Below are 21,465 nucleotides of genomic sequence, written 5' to 3'. Positions count from 1 at the left end.
CATATTTTAATATGGAGCATCTTATGGAGCCCATCATAAACTGTATGGAGCATTATATGGGGCTCCTGATTCAATATGGATATTCAAAAACACTTAAACTACTGATGTCTCAATTAATTTTACTTTTATTGGTATCTATTTTTATTTTTGAAATTTACCAGTAGCTGCTGCATTTTCCACCCTAGGCTTATACTCGAGTCATTAAGTTTTCACCAGTTTTTTGTGGCAAAATTAGGGGGGCGGCTTATTCTCAGGTCGGCTTATACTCGAGTATATACGGTAAACTGTTGAAGGAAGGTGGGAGCATTAGTCAAACCAAATGGCATCACAAGGTTTTCATAGTGTCCCTCAGGTATATTGAAGACTGTCTTCCATTCATCCCCCTCCTTAATGTGAATGAGATTATAAGCCCCTCTGAGATCCAGTTTAGAAAACTATTTGGCTCTCACAATCTGATTAAAGAGGTCCGGGATGACAGGGAGAGGATATGGATCTCAGACCGGGATTCGATTTTCATGAAAGTCTAGGCAGGCATAACCAGTCATCTTTTTTCTTGGCAAAGAAAAACCCTGCAGCATTGGAAGATGAAGGTCTGATATAACCCTTTGCCAGACTTTCAGTGACATAGTCTTTCATGGCCTGCCTCTCTGGACCAGAGATATTGCATAACCTGTCTTTGGCAGTTATTCCCAGGAATAAAATGAATGGTGCAATCATAAGGATAATGTGGAGGAAGTTCCTGGCACCCCTGTTTTGAAAACACATACTCAAAGTCAGACAGGTATTCAGGCAGAGATTGGGTACCCACCCTGGCCAACCAGGTGCTCAACAGTGTTCTTGGCAATACTTGCTCAATTCAACTACCTACTGAGTTTGCCAGTCTATCGCAGGGTTGTGCAGCATAAGCCAAGGTAGTCCAAGAACCACAGAAGAGGGCAAGCCCTCTAGTACAGTCTATAAATTCAGAGTTCATGGCCCCTACCAGTAAATACAACATACAAACGACCTGAGTAAAATACCTCTGGCTCAAGAGTGCCGAGTCAATAGCAATCATGGGTATTGATCTAGACAATACTTGTGGTTTGAGGCCATGGGCCTGGATGAACCTAGCGTCGATCAAATTAAACCCAACCCCACTGTCCAGAAAGGTAGAAATTACCACCTTATCTTTGCCAAACTAGATCTCGGCTGGTAGAAAAAAAAATTAGATATACCAACGGATGAAATAAGTACACCTGGATTGCCAACCTCTCCGCAACGCAGGTTCCTTAGTTTTCTGGCTGTTGATTACGGGGGATATGAAAGGAAAGGCACCCACAAAATGACCTTTCCACCAGAAAAAAACACACCCCCATTTACACCGAACTACCATTGAACCAACAGAACGTACCGCTCAACCCAACTGCATGGGTTCCTCAGTAGACTCAGATTCAAGTTTCCTTGACTCCGGGTCACCTGCAAACTGGAGTATCTCCTTATGTCACTGATGAAGACAGCGATCCACACAAATGGCCAGAGACATGGCCAAGCAGGGGTGCCACTATCATGAGGCAAGTTGAGCCCTTTGCTTCAGGCGGCAGTCCTCACTGAAAGACAGGGGGCGGCTGAGTGTGGTCGGCTGTGCTGAGTGCGGTTGGCTGTGCGTGGCTGTGCTGAGTGTGGTCGGCTGTGCTGAGTGCGGGCGGCTGTGCTGAGTGCGGTTGGCTGTGCGTGGCTGTGCTGAGTGCGGGCGGCTGTGCGTGGCTGTGCTGAGTGCGGGCGGCTGTGCGTGGCTGTACTGAATGCGGGCGGCTGTGCGTGGCTGTGTTGAGTGCGGGTGGCTGTGCTGAGTGCGGGCGGCTGTGCTGAGTGCGGTCGGCTGTGCGTGGCTGTGCTGAGTGCGGGCGGCTGTGCTGAGTGCGGGCGGCTGTGCTGAGTGCGGGCGGCTGTGCGTTGCTGTGCTGAGTGTGGTCGGCTGTGCTGAGTGCGGGCGGCTGTGCGTTGCTGTGCTGAGTGTGGTCGGCTGTGCTGAGTGCGGGCGGCTGTGCTGAGTGTGGTCGGCTGTGCTGAGTGCGGTTGGCTGTGCGTGGCTGTGCTGAGTGTGGTCGGCTGTGCTGAGTGCGGGCGGCTGTGCTGAGTGCGGTTGGCTGTGCGTGGCTGTGATGAGTGCGGGCGGCTGTGCGTGGCTGTGCTGAGTGCGGTCGGCTGTACTTACTGCCTGAGTGCGGCGCTGGCTATAATGGATACAGCACCCCTGCAGCCAGCACAGCGAGGGCTGACTCCGCCCACTCGCGTCAATGGTCACATGCTGGTGGTGACATCATCGAAGGTCCTGGAGCTCTGCTGGGCTCTACAGCTACCCTGACTGGAGCTGCAGAGCACGGAGCCCCCATGGCCGGTATATTAAGGGGGATACGCGGGTGTGTGGAGCCCCCATGGCCGGTATATTGGGGGGGGATAAGTAAGTTCGGCTGCGTCACTCTAGTCCAGACTACGCAGGCGTGGTGCGTCGCGCTTGCGCAGTCTATAAAGGCTTCGGACAGAGTGACGCTCCCACCGTTATATTATAGATATATATAAGACAGGGGAGTGGCCAATACTGAACAGTTGAGATCATCAAAAGAGGAAGGCCTCAGAGACTCTAAGCTGAACAGTTTAATCCAGCACTGCTAACAGAAACCTGGACTGTTTAATAATAATAAGTGCTTCTAATCAACGGTGGAACGGGGAGCAGGTGACTATAGCAAGTGCCGGGGGCCGGAGAGGTATGTAATTTTTTTATTTTTTTAATCGCAGCAACAGCATATGGGGCAAATATCTGTATGGAGCATCTTATGTGGCCATGTGCAGCATGATATGGGGCAAATATCTGTATGGGGCATCTGTATGGGCCCATGTGCAGCATTATATGAGGCCATGTGCAGCATGATATGGGGGCAAATATCTGTATGGAGCATCTTATGGGGCCATAATCCACATTTGTGCAGCATTATATGGGGCATATTTTAATATGGAGCATCTTATGGAGCCCATCATAAACTGTATGGAGCATTATATGGGGCTCCTGATTCAATATGGATATTCAAAAACACTTAAACTACTGATGTCTCAATTAATTTTACTTTTATTGGTATCTATTTTTATTTTTGAAATGTACCAGTAGCTGCTGCATTTTCCACCCTAGGCTTATACTCGAGTCATTAAGTTTTCACCAGTTTTTTGTGGCAAAATTAGGGGGGCGGCTTATTCTCAGGTCGGCTTATACTCGAGTATATACGGTAAACTGTTGAAGGAAGGTGGGAGCATTAGTCAAACCAAATGGCATCACAAGGTTTTCATAGTGTCCCTCAGGTATATTGAAGACTGTCTTCCATTCATCCCCCTCCTTAATGTGAATGAGATTATAAGCCCCTCTGAGATCCAGTTTAGAAAACTATTTGGCTCTCACAATCTGATTAAAGAGGTCCGGGATGACAGGGAGAGGATATGGATCTCAGACCGGGATTCGATTTTCATGAAAGTCTAGGCAGGCATAACCAGTCATCTTTTTTCTTGGCAAAGAAAAACCCTGCAGCATTGGAAGATGAAGGTCTGATATAACCCTTTGCCAGACTTTCAGTGACATAGTCTTTCATGGCCTGCCTCTCTGGACCAGAGATATTGCATAACCTGTCTTTGGCAGTTATTCCCAGGAATAAAATGAATGGTGCAATCATAAGGATAATGTGGAGGAAGTTCCTGGCACCCCTGTTTTGAAAACACATACTCAAAGTCAGACAGGTATTCAGGCAGAGATTGGGTACCCACCCTGGCCAACCAGGTGCTCAACAGTGTTCTTGGCAATACTTGCTCAATTCAACTACCTACTGAGTTTGCCAGTCTATCGCAGGGTTGTGCAGCATAAGCCAAGGTAGTCCAAGAACCACAGAAGAGGGCAAGCCCTCTAGTACAGTCTATAAATTCAGAGTTCATGGCCCCTACCAGTAAATACAACATACAAACGACCTGAGTAAAATACCTCTGGCTCAAGAGTGCCGAGTCAATAGCAATCATGGGTATTGATCTAGACAATACTTGTGGTTTGAGGCCATGGGCCTGGATGAACCTAGCGTCGATCAAATTAAACCCAACCCCACTGTCCAGAAAGGTAGAAATTACCACCTTATCTTTGCCAAACTAGATCTCGGCTGGTAGAAAAAAAAATTAGATATACCAACGGATGAAATAAGTACACCTGGATTGCCAACCTCTCCGCAACGCAGGTTCCTTAGTTTTCTGGCTGTTGATTACGGGGGATATGAAAGGAAAGGCACCCACAAAATGACCTTTCCACCAGAAAAAAACACACCCCCATTTACACCGAACTACCATTGAACCAACAGAACGTACCGCTCAACCCAACTGCATGGGTTCCTCAGTAGACTCAGATTCAAGTTTCCTTGACTCCGGGTCACCTGCAAACTGGAGTATCTCCTTATGTCACTGATGAAGACAGCGATCCACACAAATGGCCAGAGACATGGCCAAGCAGGGGTGCCACTATCATGAGGCAAGTTGAGCCCTTTGCTTCAGGCGGCAGTCCTCACTGAAAGACAGGGGGCGGCAGAGTGGCAGTCAGAACATGTGGTGCCGACTCTTCATAATCCCTGACATTTTCTGAGTGTCACTAGTGCGGTGCGCGCGCCCCTGCTCACAACCCACTACCTATTGGCTGCTCTGTGCGCACAGGACCTGTGATTGAAGTCACAGGAGGGGAGGAGGCTGGGGTCACATGATCGGGACCTCCATGGATTGCAGGACTCTGCTTTGCTGGTTGCCATGGTAAGCTACCTTATGTGTGGGGTCAGGAGGGGTTTACAGTGTGGATGTAGCAGAGCCATGTGTGTATGAGGTGTACTGAGCAGAGCCGTGTGTGTATGAGGTGTACGGAGCAGAGCCGGGTGTGTATGAGGTGTACGGAGCGGGGCTGGGTGTTTATTAGGTGTACGGAGCGGAGATGCATGTGGATGAGGTGTACGGAGTGGAGCCCTGGGTGTATGAGGTGTACGGAGCGGGGCTGGGTGTTTATTAGGTGTACGGAGCGGAGATGCATGTGGATGAGGTGTACGGAGTGGAGCCCTGGGTGTATGAGGTGTACGGAGCGGAGCCGCGTGTCTATGAGGTGACCGGAGCCGTGTGTGTATGAGGTGTACGGAGCGGAGCCGCTTGTGTATGAGGTGTATGGAGCGGAGCTGGGTGTGTATTAGGTGTACAGAGCGGAGCTGCATGTATATGAGGTGTACAGAGCAGAGCTGGGTGTGTATGAGGTGTACGGAGCGGAGCCATGTGTGTACCGGGCGGAGCCGTGTGTGCAAGGTGTACGGAGCGCAGCCGCGTGTGTAGGAGTAACTATGTGTGGCCATTATACGGTACGCAGTATCATGTGCGGCCATTATACAGTATTGAGCACTGTGTGTGGCCATTATACAGTATGGAGCATCATGTGTGGCCATTATACAGTATGGAGCATCATGTAGGGCCATTATACAGTATGGGGCATCATGTGTGGCCATTATACAGTATGGAGAACTATGTGTGGCCAATATACAGTATGGAGCATCATGTGTGGCCATTATACAGTATGGAGCATCATGTACGGGCAATATACAGTATGGAGCACTATGTGTGGCCAATATACAGTATGGAGCATCATGTGTAGCCATTATACAGTATGGCACATCATGTGAGGCCATTATACAGTATGGAGCATCATGTGTGGCCTTTATACAGTATGGAGCATCATGTGGGGCCATTATACAGTATGGATCATGTGGGGCCATTTTACAGTATGGAGCATCATGTGGGGCCATTATTCAGTATGGAGCATCATGTGGGGCCATTATACATTATGGAGCATCATGTGGGGCCATTATACAGTATGGAGCATCATGTGCGGCCATTATACAGCATGGAGCATCATGTGCGGCCAATATGCAGTATGGAGCATCATGTGTGGACAATATACAGTATGGAGCATTATGTCTGGCCATTATGCAGTATGCAGCATCATGTGTGGCCATTATATTATATGGAGCAATATATGGGGCTCATTATTCTGTATGGAGCACTGTGGTGCCCAGAATACTGTATAGAGGACTATACTGTCTGATTTATGACCTATTGTAGAATGTACAATAGTTATCACTCATGTAATGTATGGGGGGACTGTATATGAAATGGGAGCCCTATAGGGGGGCTGTACTGTATATGTGTTTGGGGGGGCACCGTTTTGAAGTTCGCCTCAGGCAGCAGTGTGGCTAGGTTCACCCCTGTGGCCAAGTCAAGGGAGACCGGAGTCTCATGCAGGGCAAAGGCATCCTTTACCTTTACTGATAACCTTTGATAGAACTGTCCACCGAGTGCAGGGTAATTCCACTTAGTATCTGTGGACCACCTCCAAAACTCAGAGCAATACTCCCTGCCGAAGCTGACATAGTGTAGACTCGGCCAGGGAAATGTGGTCGGGGTCATCATATGCAGTTGTGTGAAAAAAAGTTTGCCCCTTCTTGATTTCCTATTCTTTTGTTTGTCAAACTTAAATATTAGTCAAAGATAACACAAGAAAAAATAAAATGCAGTTTTTAAATTAAGGTCTTTATTAAAGGGAAAAAGAAATCCAAACCTATAGAGCCCTGTGTGAAAAAGTGATTGCCCTCCAACCCCTTAAAACATAAATTAACTGTGGTTTATCACATCTTGGGAAGCAGAGGGTGGGTGGCTGTGCGTGGCTGTGCTGAGTGCAGGCGGCTGTGCTGAGTGCGGGCGGCTGTGCGTGGCTGTGCTGAGTGCGGGCGGCTGTGCGCGGCTGTGCTGAGTGCGGGCGGCTGTGCTGAGTGCAGGCGGCTGTTCGTGGCGGTGCTGAGTGCGGGCGGCTGTGTGTGGCTGTGCTGAGTGCGGGCGGCTGTTCGTGGCTGTGCTGAGTGCGGGTGGCTGTGTGTGGCTGTGCTGAGTGCGGGCGGCTGTGCTGAGTGTGGGCGGCTGTGCTGAGTGCGGGCGGCTGTGCGCAGCTGTGCTGAGTGAGGGCGGCTGTGCTGAGTGCGGGCGGCTGTGCTGAGTGAGGGCGGCTGTGCGCGGCTGTGCTGAGTGCGGGCGGCTGTGCGCGGCTTTGCTGAGTGCGGGCGGCTGTGCGCGGCGGTGCTGAGTGCGGGCGGCTGTGCGCGGCGGTGCTGAGTGCGGGCGGCTGTGCGTGGCTGTGCTGAGTGCGGGTGGCTGTGCTGAGTGCGGGCGGCTGTGCGTGGCTGTGCTGAGTGCGGGCGGCTGTGCGCGGCTGTGCTGAGTGCGGGCGGCTGTGCGCGGCTGTGCTGAGTGCGGGCGGCTGTGCGTGGCTGTACTGAATGCGGGCGGCTGTGCGTGGCTGTGTTGAGTGCGGGTGGCTGTGCTGAGTGCGGGCGGCTGTGCTGAGTGCGGTCGGCTGTGCGTGGCTGTGCTGAGTGCGGGCGGCTGTGCTGAGTGCGGGCGGCTGTGCTGAGTGCGGGCGGCTGTGCGTTGCTGTGCTGAGTGTGGTCGGCTGTGCTGAGTGCGGGCGGCTGTGCTGAGTGTGGTCGGCTGTGCTGAGTGCGGTTGGCTGTGCGTGGCTGTGCTGAGTGTGGTCGGCTGTGCTGAGTGCGGGCGGCTGTGCTGAGTGCGGTTGGCTGTGCGTGGCTGTGCTGAGTGCGGGCGGCTGTGCGTGGCTGTGCTGAGTGCGGGCGGCTGTGCGTGGCTGTACTGAATGCGGGCGGCTGTGCGTGGCTGTGTTGAGTGCGGGTGGCTGTGCTGAGTGCGGGCGGCTGTGCTGAGTGCGGTCGGCTGTGCGTGGCTGTGCTGAGTGCGGGCGGCTGTGCTGAGTGCGGGCGGCTGTGCTGAGTGCGGGCGGCTGTGCGTTGCTGTGCTGAGTGTGGTCGGCTGTGCTGAGTGCGGGCGGCTGTGCGTTGCTGTGCTGAGTGTGGTCGGCTGTGCTGAGTGCGGGCGGCTGTGCTGAGTGTGGTCGGCTGTGCTGAGTGCGGTTGGCTGTGCGTGGCTGTGCTGAGTGTGGTCGGCTGTGCTGAGTGCGGGCGGCTGTGCTGAGTGCGGTTGGCTGTGCGTGGCTGTGATGAGTGCGGGCGGCTGTGCGTGGCTGTGCTGAGTGCGGTCGGCTGTACTTACTGCCTGAGTGCGGCGCTGGCTATAATGGATACAGCACCCCTGCAGCCAGCACAGCGAGGGCTGACTCCGCCCACTCGCGTCAATGGTCACATGCTGGTGGTGACATCATCGAAGGTCCTGGAGCTCTGCTGGGCTCTACAGCTACCCTGACTGGAGCTGCAGAGCACGGAGCCCCCATGGCCGGTATATTAAGGGGGATACGCGGGTGTGTGGAGCCCCCATGGCCGGTATATTGGGGGGGGATAAGTAAGTTCGGCTGCGTCACTCTAGTCCAGACTACGCAGGCGTGGTGCGTCGCGCTTGCGCAGTCTATAAAGGCTTCGGACAGAGTGACGCTCCCACCGTTATATTATAGATATATATAAGACAGGGGAGTGGCCAATACTGAACAGTTGAGATCATCAAAAGAGGAAGGCCTCAGAGACTCTAAGCTGAACAGTTTAATCCAGCACTGCTAACAGAAACCTGGACTGTTTAATAATAATAAGTGCTTCTAATCAAGGTAGGAGTAAGTGAAATCAGACGCTGTGGTCTTCTGGCCCCTCTCTGTCACAATGTTATTGTACACGTCTTATCACTCTGTTATATCTGTATTCTATTATGTGTATGCATAACCATTAAGCATAACTAGACGACAACTTTCCCTCACCCTGACATTCCCCGGAAGAAGCTGGACAAAGCACGCATCGGGGTGTAGGGAGACAGAACTATACAAATCTTGGATGGAAGTGACTTTAGCTAGCAAGGTACTGATACCCATATTTATAAGTCTATATACTGACCGCACTGTGTTTTATTGACTATGTGCCAAGCAAATTAATATAATGTTGGAATTGGTGTATTTCATATTCCACTTGGCCTTTCCTCTTCTTCTGTAATACTATGCTTATTCGCCTAGTTTCTATCAGTTCTAGGCATTTGCTGTGTCACTTTGTGAGGCTTTCTTCTATGAATGTTAATGTTTTTTGTATTTAATAAATGTATACTTATCTAATACTAGTTAATGGCTGTCTTCCTTTGTCCTGGAATTCAATTGCTTTTTTCCAGACCATGGAAATTCTACATTATATTGAACAACTGTGTATTACTCTATATTTACTCACTGAGGACTTTGCTTCTGAATTATTTTGAGATGTCTATGACGTCAAACTTTTTCTGAAAGCAGCGCCTCTACAGAAAATACAAAGTATTGCACAGTTCATATTGAACTTAATAAGCTGTCAGTATAATCTACTTTGCTCGTTGCTCAAAATAGGCTACAGAAATCTTGTCATCCCCAAAATCGAAGGTGAGCTAAGCCCACCGGCATCAGGGGCTTATCTACAGCACTCTGTAATGCTGTAGATAAGCCCCCGATGTATCCTGAAAGATGAGAAAGAGAGGTTAGATTATACTCACCCAGGGGCGGTCCCCGTACGATGGGCGTCGCGGTCCTCCCATCTTCATCAGATGACGTCCTCTTCTTGTCTTCACGCTGCGGCTCCGGCACAGACGTACTTTGTCTGCCCTGTTGAGGGCCTCTCTGACCTTTCCCGGCGCCTGCGCACTGCAGTACTTTGCTCTGACCTCAACAGGGCAGATAAAGTAAGCCTGCGCCGGAGCCGCAGCGTGAAGACAAGAAGAGGATGTCATCGTAAGAAGATGGGAGGCCCCAGACCGGACCGCGACGCCCATCGGACCAGACCGCAGTGGGACCGCCCCTGGGTGAGTATAATCTAACCTCTTTCTGATCTTTCAGGATACATCAGGGGCTTATCTACAGCATTACAGAATGCTGTAGATAAGCCCCTGATGCTGGTGGGCTTAGCTCACCTTCGATTTTTGGGGTGACAGGTTCCCTTTAAAGGTCTTTAATCCACCTTAGAAAAGAAACCAAATATAATTGCATTTCAAAGACAATGGTGCAGATAACAGTAGCATACTTTTCATTCTGAATGGAATATGTACCACTGATGTAGACCTAAAGGAATATGTATCACTAATGTAACCCTAGAGGATTATGCATCACCGATGTAGCCCTAGAGGAATATGCATCATTATTGTAGCCCTAGAGGAATATGTATTACTGATGTAGCCCTAGAGCAGTGTTTACAAACTCCAATCATGGTTCCCTCAATAGAACATGTTCTCAGGATTTCCTTAGTGATGAAATTATCAAGGTATCAGATATTGCCACAGGTTCTCTCACCTGTGCAATACTAAGAAAATCCTGAAAACATGATATGTTTGGGGGTCGTGAGGACCAGAGTTTGGGAAACACTAGCCTAGAGGAACCTGCATCACCGATGTAGCCCTAGAAGAACATGCATCACAGATGTAGCCCTAGAGGAAGATGTATCCCTAAAGAAGTTCTGAAGGAACATGCATCACAGATGTGGCCCTGCGGGAACATACATCACAGATATAGCCCTGCGGGAACATACATCACAGATGTAGCCCTAGAGGAATATATATCCCAGATGTAGCCCTGGAGAGACATGCATCACTGATGTGGCCCATGGGGAACTAACATCACTGATATAGCCCTAGAGGAACATGCAGATCTGGAAGATATGGATCACTGATGTAGCGCTAGAAGAATATCTGTCACTGATCTAGCGCTAGAAGAATATCTATCACCAATGTACAGGTAAAATATGTATTACCAATGTAATGCTGGAAGAATATTATTATGTTGCCTTTAAGGAATATGTATCACTGCCAGAAAATGTATCCCACAAGCATAAAAAGCTATTTTTAAAGAAAAGACAATTAAAGATGAGGCTGTTTTGTGTGTCTGTCTATTCCCGCAGCATGTGATTATAAATAAAGTGAGCAAATTATAATGCATCATTTAACTCATCTCGTGGATTTCCTCCAAGACGTAGGCTTGAGCAGATGGTTGTAAAGATTTAGATATCACAGTATAGAATGAATATTCCCATGTCTTGCACATTTCTTGGCTTGTAGGTGGAAGAGTTAAAATGGGGACAACACATCGCTTAGTCTGTAGAAATTATTGTGCAGAGTAACACATAATGTCTTCCACTTTAATGTTTTTTTCTGCACACTTCAAATAGCTTCTAAAATTGGCCGACATGACAGGCATATGGTTTTGTGATTAGGCCTGTCTGCCAGAAAACATTTTATTATTTTCAAGTCGAAAAATAAAAGAAATGTGATATCTTAAGGCATTTCAAGGAGCGTTCCTCAGGGAGAAGAATTCCTGGAGCCCTCATTTATAATCTGTTTTATCTAACGTGAAGCAATCAGATGGTTTTGCAAAGCCATCAAATACCAGAGTCATTTATGAAGCTGTGACACCTGCTCCCCAACTCAGCTCTATTAGCAGGAGAGGATTAGATCTTCTGTTTACCTCTCAAATAGAAAGGGATGATAAAGGAATGATGGAGATGAAACAGGCGACAAAATGTCAGAGATGACTAAGCATGGAGCTCCATTTATGTGCAATACCCAATAGTAGATTTTGTCTTTTGAAATCTACTTCATCAAAAAGACATTTGTTCATTTATGTGGAATTCTGCTTTAAAAGGTTGATAATATACTGTATACTATACTATTATAACTCTACGGGAAGCTCATGCATTAAAGTGCTGCCCATGTTGTAAGACAGATCTTTTCTATTTTCCACCCTTTTGACCGGGCTACATACAGTCAATTCAATGATATCATGGTTACCATAAATGGACCATTTATACATGCAAGTCTCTATGTTCAGTCAATGTCGCTTCCGTCATCAGGAGTCCCAAGTAGATCCCTTCAAGGTCACAACCCAAGGTCAGCCCCTGGTATGTCCCCCTTCTGAAACATGCATTGGTCTTTTGCAACCTTTGTGGCTACAGTTTTCTGTTCTATAGTTGTTCATCTATAAACACCCAGTCTAACACTGAGCAAAACTATTTGCTGGCCCCTGTTCCGGCACCAACGTCGGTAATCTGTGGTTGAGGAACCATAACACTCCAAAACTCCTACTACCGTACCTGCAGCATCCCCAATGCCTCCTCTGATTAGTAAGCCTCCAACAATATGCATGTGTTGCACCACAACATAACTACATAGTGTCGGTCATACTAATCAGAAGATGCATCGGAGATATTGCAATTAATAGAATGTTCACAGTGCTTTGGCCCAGTGGCCTTGCTCTGGTGGCCATAGGCTACCGACGTAGCCGCTGGACAAGCATCCTGGAAATCTTTTTGCTCAACTTTACCAGTTTCACCATGATCAAGTAAACTTTGCATGTTCATATATATTACCAGTCAAGCGTTCAGACACACCTATTTATGCAATAGTTTTCCTTGTACTTATTGAAATGTGCACATTGTAGATTCAGACTCAAGACAGAAAACCACAAAGCAACACAGCTGGAGACAAGATGTAAAGAAACATGCATGAAACAAACCAGAATATATGTTATACCTTAGATTCCTGAAAGTACCACCCTTTTACCTTGATGACAGTTTTACATCCCCTTGGTATTCTCTCAAGAAGCTTCATCAGGTAGATTACCTGGAATGGTTTCTAACAAACAGGCATGCCTCATCTAGAGTTAATTTGTGGAATCTCCGGGCTTCTGAAAGTGCTTGTGACCATCAGGTGAGTTTTTCAAGATTTAGTACACAGGGTCATTTCATTCGGTGCTAATCCACATTCCACAACTGTTCTAAATCAGAATATGGCAAGAACCAATCAATTAAGAGAAATTACAGTTCATCATTACTTTAAGATTTGAAGGTCAGTCAATCCAAAAAATTGCTAGAACCCTGAAAGTATCCTCAAAGTGCAGGGATGAAAATCATCAATCACTAGGATTAAACTAGTCCTCATGAGGAAAGGAAGACAAAGTATTACTTCTGCTGCAGAGGATAAGTTCATGAGGGTCATTAGTCTTAGAAACCTCAAATTTACTGCATCTCTGATAACAGCCTTCATAAATGATGGAGAGATATCAAGTAACCAACACTTTTCAACATTACCTTTCCAATGGATACTGCAAGAAGCAGCCCTTTATGAATTAATTGCTGCAAACAAGCCACTAGAAGGATTCACAAACAAAAAGTTACTTGTTTGAACCAAGCAATGCAAAGACAGGACATTAGATCAGTGGAAATATGTACTGTAATCAGAGTAAAAATTTTAGATGTTTGGTACCAACTGCTTACAAAGATGAGACACAAAAAAGTGAGTGGATGGATTTTTACTCCTGGTGCCCAATGTGAAGAATGGAGAAGTGTGATGGTGTGAGTGTATTTTGCTGGTGACACTGTTGGTGATTAATTCCAAATTTATACTTGCATGCATCCTCTATATATATTTATGTTGGATAGAGAAAAAATACGATTGTTTTTTGACTGGGTGACACTTCAGCATTTGTTTCGAGGCGACTATTATGCAACCAAGCAACAAAGATGGATGGACACCTTCTGAGGCATCATTAATGTTTAAATAACAATTTTACTAAAAAGCATTTTTGCACGTTTTTTTTTTAACAATTTGGACTATTTTGCTTCTGCAGCCTCTGTGTGTTACAGTACTTAGCAGTCTGCAGAATGTATAAACAGTCAAATCCGTCAGCTCATCTGATGACGGAGTTTGCAACCCTTATCTTTCTTCTGAATGATGTTCTAAGCAGATTTATGACCAGACAAAACTTTCATTAATTTCTAAATCAATGTAGAAGATGGTCCAGTAAAAACAAAATAAAAGTTACAAAACTGTTCCATCAGACGAGCTTACTAATGAATTTGGCTGGCATTTCATTATGCCGTCTGCTATGTACTGTGTTACGTAGAGACCGTAGAAGCCAAATATCCCACCATTTTTAATGTAGTCTTATTATTATTTGGTGATCGGTTCACAAGTGAATACGTAAAAATGTGCAGTGTTTTGGGTTATTTTTAATGAGTCATCCTCTACTGGTAAAGCTGAAATAGTATAAATGGTATGAACTATATTAAGAGCATCACGATGATTAGCACTATTGCCATCCAGCACTGGCATCCTGGGTACAAATCAGCCCAAGGGAGAGTATCCGTATGGAGATTAATGTTCTTCTTGTGTTACCTTTGCTTTTCTTTCAAACATATTGATCAAGTCTGATTAAATTGTCCCTAGTAGGTGTAGTTCTCAGGTGAGTAAATTACTGTAAGCCATTATGGACACAGGGACTGATGTGAATGGTGTCCATATTTCTGTTATTGTAGCTTAGCTTCATTAGAGTGAATTGGCTTTCTGGTGGAGAAAAAAGTGGCAAATACACAAAGAAAGTCTGAATTGATAATGGGGAGTCCATTATTCTAAATTTTTATCAATTAGCTAGTGAGAACAGTCAGAGAATCACTCTCTCTCCATGTCCAAGGACCCTCCATTAACTTCAGTGAGCACTGTGTAATGCTTTATTTGTGCCCTGGAGATCCTGTAAGGGAACTGAACATTTATTACCAGGTTCCCTCACAGATTACAGTTTATTGCTTGTGTTCTGTCTCCGCCATCTAATTTGTTGCCTCCAATTATTTGTTTGCATAATCGCAGTTTCTCAGTATACAGTATTGATATATTCATGCCTGTATTCATCTGTAGTGCTTTGGCTCCCTCTAGCGGTCAGAGATATGTTGACTGTTCTATTTTTCTGCTATTTATTTTTTATGTCTGATCCTCCTTTGCAATGCATTATGGTAGCTCAGCCCACATTTCCCTCCAGTTTTCATTCACTTCCTCTAGTTTGCCTTCCAGGGAAGACGCTTACACTTCATTCCCCTTGCGATTGCATTGCCGGTATGTCTTTATGTTTTTTCTCTAGATATTTCTGCTCTATATTAGCCTAGCTTAACCAGTTGCACTCCTAGTTCAGTTACTAGCCTTCTAAATGTAATGCATAATGTTTATCATGTGTAGTATGTATCGTTCTATACCATGTACTGATTCCATGTATATCATTGTTCACAGTTTCACCGCATCAATATACCAATACGTTTAATAAAGCACAGACTCAACCACAGTCTCCTTATTGGACCCGGTATAGCGGTTTAGCTGACTGGATAGCTACATGAGCCTGCCTCATTTAGTGAGGACAGAACAGTGAAACGGCAGCCATCCAACTAGTGGGATTCAAGTCACCGGCTACTCAGAGACTAAATACAGCTACAGCAATCTCTGCACAGCCAAGCACTTTCCCAAGACACCATGTCTCACAAATCGCATAGAACAAGATCTGTTACTTCCGTTTCCTCAAAGACAACATCCATCACCAGCGCGGTTGCCATTGCCCGCGCAAATGCTGAAGCCGCCAAAATACGAGCGAGCTTTGCTGACCAAGAGATGCAACTTAAATTAGAAAAAGCACGCCTAGATGATGAAGAGAGAAGGTCACGCTTAGAGAGAGCCGACCAAGAGAGAAGGATGCAGTTAGAAAAGGCACGTGTGGATGCCGCCTTAGAAAGCCTAGCAGCAAAAAGGGAAGCTGCCGCAGCCCTCGCTGAAGCGGAATCGCTAGAAGCCGCGCAAAGCCCCAAGCTGCATAGCCAAAGCAGTACGTCAAGTCTGGAGTTTCCACTACAAGACACACCACAACGCACATCTCAGTATGTTAATGAACTTCCTGATCCAAACTATAACCCTGAACCAGCACCAGAACGAGAATACGACGTCTCCAGCGAAGTGAGCGAGAGTCACCACGAGGCTCAGCTCCAGGACAGAAACAAACTCGAAAACGTGAGACAAAACGACTCTGCTAATGACTACCTTGCCCCTCACCAGGTAACCAACGTGGATCACCCTGCTGACACACCGTACGTCAAACCGAAGCAATACGACACCGGCTGGCGCCACCCTGAGGACACTAACAGGTATGAACGCACCTCACATCACTATCAGGGCGATCCATCACCAGTGTACTCCACCGACAACCGGTTCACAACAGAATTTGCCAAGTTCTTCACACGACGTGAACTGGTTGCCAAGGGACTCATGAAATTCACTGACCAAGCTGAAGGTTACAGAGCTTGGAAAGCTTCCTTCCAAAATGTCATTAGAGACTTGGGGCTACAACACAGGGAAGAGATAGACCTGTTAGTCAAATACCTGGGAGGAGAGTCAGTCAAACACGCAGTAAGGATCAGAGACATTAATATAAACCGCCCTGAGACCGGCCTCAAAGAGATCTGGAAGAGGCTGGATGAGTGTTACGGCTCAGCAGAAGTAATAGAAAGAGCCTTGTTCAAAAGAATCGATGACTTTCCTAAAATTTCTAACAAAGGTCTCCAGAAACTTAGAGAGCTAAGCGACCTACTAAAGGAAGTCCAAGTTGCCAAATACGAGGACGACCTACAGGGACTTGCATTTCTCGACACAGCCAGAGGTGTTAACCCTATAGTCCAGAAGTTGCCCTACAATCTACAGGAGAGGTGGCTCACACATGGTTCCACGTACAAATACAAACACAGTGTTCCATTTCCCCCCTTCTCCGTTTTTGTAGACTTTATACACCAACAAGCGAGAATTAGAAACGATCCCAGCTTTGACTTTGCAATGCCATATGCCACACCGTCACCACCTGCAAATCCACGCAGAACATCTGTGGCAGTACACAAGACTTATGTTTCTTCTCCAGGTTCTAATTACAGGTCTGCTGGCTGCTCCCAATCAGAGACAAAGGTGCAGGACCCTGACAAGCAGTGCCCACTTCATCAGAAGCCTCATCCTCTCCTGAAATGCAGAGCCTTCAGAGGAAAATCTATGCCAGACCGCAGAAGCTTCCTGAAAGAGAACGGTATCTGCTACAAGTGCTGCTCGTCCACAACTCATCTCGCCAAGGACTGCAAGGTCAGTGTAAAATGCACAGAATGTGGCACCACAGACCATAACACTGCTCTACACCCAGGCCCAGCTCCATGGAGTGCACAAAACACGCCAGCTGACAGTGAGCATGGCGGGGAGGAAAGGAACACTGATACAGCTACGCCAGAGATCACTTCACAATGTACCGAGGTCTGCAAAGGGACAATAGACAGTAGGTCCTGTTCAAAAATATGCCTTGTCAGAGTATACCCAAAAGGCCATAGAGACCAGGCTGTAAGACTGTATGCTATCTTGGATGATCAAAGTAATCGATCCTTGGCTAGATCAACTTTCTTTGACCTATTCAACATCAAAGGGCCAAGCACTCCCTACTCATTAAAGACATGTGCAGGTACTGTGACAACAGCGGGCAGGAAAGCTACAGACTACCAAATCGAGTCATTAGACGGACAATTCTGCCTACCACTACCTACGATCATCGAATGTAACCAGATCCCAGACAACAGATCTGAAATCCCTACGCCAGATGTAGCAATCCATCACGCTCACTTAAAGCAAATAGCACACCTTATACCAGAACTCGACCATCAGGCCCAGATAATTCTGCTGTTGGGGAGAGATATCCTGCAGGTTCATAAAGTGAGACGTCATATCAATGGACTCCACAATGCTCCCTATGCCCAAAAGCTAGACCTAGGATGGGTCATAATTGGCAACGTATGCTTGGGACACATGCACGCCCCATCTTCTGTGACAAGCATGCTGACAAATACATTGGAGAAAGGACGACCATCTCTGTTTCAACCTTGTAACAATGAGTTCCATGTCAGGGAACTGCCACACAGCATCCAACTGCCCAATCATTTAATAGACTTTACTCACGACAGCAGTATAGTGTCGGGAAGCTATGAGGATCAGTTAGGGTGCACAGTCTTCCAGAGAACTAAACAGGACAACCAAGTGGCAATGTCGGTAGAGGACAAGTTGTTCTTAGAGGTAATGGACAAGGGACTCGTTAAAGATGAGACCAACAGCTGGGTCGCACCTCTTCCCTTCAAAACCCACAGACCACGTCTACCGAACAACAAAAATCAGGCATTACAACGTTTCTCCTCTCTCAAACGTAATCTGCAAAAGAAACCAGAGATGAAAGATCACTTCTTCTCCTTCATGTCAAAGATTTTTGAAAACTGTCACGCAGAACTAGCTCCCACTCTCAAAGACTCTGAAGAATGCTGGTTCCTACCCATGTTCGGAGTATACCACCCTAAGAAACCAGGCCAGATTAGAGTCGTGTTCGATTCCAGTGCCAAATTTAATGATGTCTCCCTAAATGACGTTCTACTAACAGGACCAGACCTCAATAACAAACTGCTGGGAGTACTTATGCGCTTCCGTAAGGATTCCATTGCCTTCATCGCTGACATCCAGCAAATGTTCCATTGTTTCCTTGTGAGAGAGAGAGACAGGGACTTCCTAAGATTCTTCTGGTACAGAGACAATGATCCTACTAAAGAAGTCACAGAGTACCGCATAAGAGTGCACATCTTCGGCAACAGTCCTTCCCCTGCCGTCGCCGTTTACGGACTCAAAAGGTCAGCTCAGGAAGGAGAAGCAGAATACGGAGAAGATGTCAGAAGATTCATAGAAAAGGACTTTTATGTCGACGACTGTCTCAAAGCAATGCCTTCAATTGAGACTGCCATCAGTCTTCTCAGGAGAGCCCAGGACATGCTTGCCTGCTCGAACCTTAGGCTTCATAAAATAGCCTCAAACAGCCAAGAACTCATGGAAGCATTCCCTTCTCAGGACCTATGTAATGGTCTCAGAGACCTGGACCTGGGGTCAGACCCCGCACCAATGCAACGCAGCCTTGGGCTTCTCTGGAATCTACAGTCAGACACTTTCACCTTTCAGGTCAACCAGGAAGAAAGGCCTTTCACACGTAGAGGCGTCCTGTCTACCATCAACAGTCTGTACGATCCCTTGGGTTTCGCAGCTCCTGTTACTATACAAGGCAAGGCCCTACTAAGAGACTTAACTAGGGAAACATCTGACTGGGATGCACCTCTGCCACCTGATAAGAGGATCCAGTGGGAAGAGTGGAAGAACTCGTTAGCGGCACTCTCCAACCTGAATGTGCCAAGACCATACGCCCCTGTGCCATCTACTGAAATACAAAGCCAAAGACTGTACGTATTTGCAGATGCTTCTGTCAAAGCGATTGCCGCTGTTGCCTACCTGAGAACTGTAGATTCCAAATGTCAGTGCCACATTGGTTTCATTATGGGAAAGGCCAAACTCGCACCACAACCAGAGCACACTATACCCAGGTTAGAGCTTTGTGCCACAGTCCTAGCCATTGAGTTAGCAGAGTTCATCACATCCGAAATGGATATCGACCTGACACAGGCCAAGTTCTACTCGGACAGCAAAGTAGTCCTGGGATATATCCACAACGAAACCAGGCGATTCTACGTTTATGTCAATAACAGAGTGCTACGAATCAGGAGATCAGTTCATCCAAAGCAGTCGCATTACATACCCACAGACCAGAATCCTGCAGATCATGCAACTAGAGCAGTTGACGCAAGTCGACTAGGAAGCACAACGTGGCTGTCAGGACCAAAACTATTGTACATTGAGGAATGTTTTCCAGACACCTTTGAACTAGTAGGAGAGGACTCAGATGTTGAAATCCGCCCTCAGGTGTCTACACTTCATACAATGACCTCTGTCATCCAGCTTGGATCTTGCAGGTTCGACAGATTCTCAAGTTGGAAGTCACTTACTCGAGCTATTACCTGCCTGACTCATATAGCTCGCTCATTCAAGACCACCAGAACTTGTGGCACAGAAAAATGTAAAGGTTGGCATCTTTGTAAAAATACCTATGTTACCTCCGACTTAGAGTTCTCTAGAAATCACATCATCCTCACTGTTCAAAGAGAATCCTACTTTGCAGAAATCCAATGTCTTATCAACAAAGCTCCAATACCAGTGAGCAGCGTATTGAGAAAACTCGACCCATTCATCGACAACAGTGGCCTACTGAGAGTAGGAGGCCGACTCAAAGAAGCTGAGATGGGGTTTGTGGAGAAATTCCCTCTTATACTTCCCGGAAAATGTCATGTTGCCTACCTAATCGTACAACATTACCACAATCTGGTCAAGCACCAAGGAAGACTATTTACTGAAGGAGCCATCAGGTCTGCCGGTGTGTGGATCGTTGGTGCAAAGAGACTCATCAGTAGTGTCATCTACAAATGTATTACCTGCCGTAAGATTCGTGGTTCGACTCAAACTCAAAAGATGGCTGACCTACCAGCAGATAGACTCAGCCCAGACCCTCCCTTTACCAGCGTTGCTCTCGATGTGTTCGGGCCTTGGTCAGTTGTTACACGTCGTACTAGAGGCGGCCAAGCCAATAGTAAACGTTGGGCAGTCATGTTCACTTGCATGTCAATCAGAGCCGTCCACATAGAGGTCATTGAGTCCCTCGACACGTCAAGCTTCATCAATGCCTTAAGACGCTTTATTGCCATCCGTGGTCCTATCAAGCACATACGCTCAGACAGAGGTACCAACTTCGTCGGTGCAGCAAAGGAATTGGGAATACCTTCAAATCTAGACTATAAGACTCTTGAGAGGTTCATCAGTGACCAAAGTTGCACATGGTCATTCAACCCACCTCATTCTTCACATATGGGAGGATCTTGGGAGCGAATGATTGGTCTAGTACGGAGAATTCTTGACTCCACTCTTCTTCAAGAAGGGGCAGCGAGGCTCACCCATGAAAGCCTCATCACCTTCATGGCAGAAGCTGCAGCTATAATTAACGCAAGACCCCTGGTTCCAGTTCCTAACGACCCTGAGGAGCCCTTGTTATTGACTCCAGCTACTCTACTTACCCAGAAAACGGGACTGTCCAGTGCCCCTCCAGGAGGATTCGACGCTAAGGACCTCTACAAGCGCCAATGGAGACAGGTACAAAGTCTTGCAAATACTTTCTGGGACAGGTGGCGCAAACAATATTTGTCTACCCTGCAGCCACGTACGAAGTGGCAATCTACTAAACCTAATCTGAACGTAGGTGACCTTGTTCTTGTGAAGGACTGTCAAATTCACCGGAACCAGTGGCCACTTGGTCTAGTTACCGCAACGTTCCCCAGCAAGGATGGCAATGTCCGCAAAGTTGAACTAAGGATGACCAAAGGGAATGAACCTAAGACATTTTCCAGACCGGTATCTGAACTGGTCCTATTGTTGCCTTCGGAAGAAAGGAGTAGTGACATCCGTTGATGTCAGACGGGGAGTGTTCTGTCTCCGCCATCTAATTTGTTGCCTCCAATTATTTGTTTGCATAATCGCAGTTTCTCAGTATACAGTATTGATATATTCATGCCTGTATTCATCTGTAGTGCTTTGGCTCCCTCTAGCGGTCAGAGATATGTTGACTGTTCTATTTTTCTGCTATTTATTTTTTATGTCTGATCCTCCTTTGCAATGCATTATGGTAGCTCAGCCCAC

This window comes from Ranitomeya variabilis, chromosome 1 (genome assembly GCF_051348905.1).
Source record: "Ranitomeya variabilis isolate aRanVar5 chromosome 1, aRanVar5.hap1, whole genome shotgun sequence".
Taxonomy (NCBI): domain Eukaryota; kingdom Metazoa; phylum Chordata; class Amphibia; order Anura; family Dendrobatidae; genus Ranitomeya; species Ranitomeya variabilis.
The sequence above is the reverse complement of the archived record's forward strand: the minus strand, read 5'-3'. Positions refer to the sequence as shown.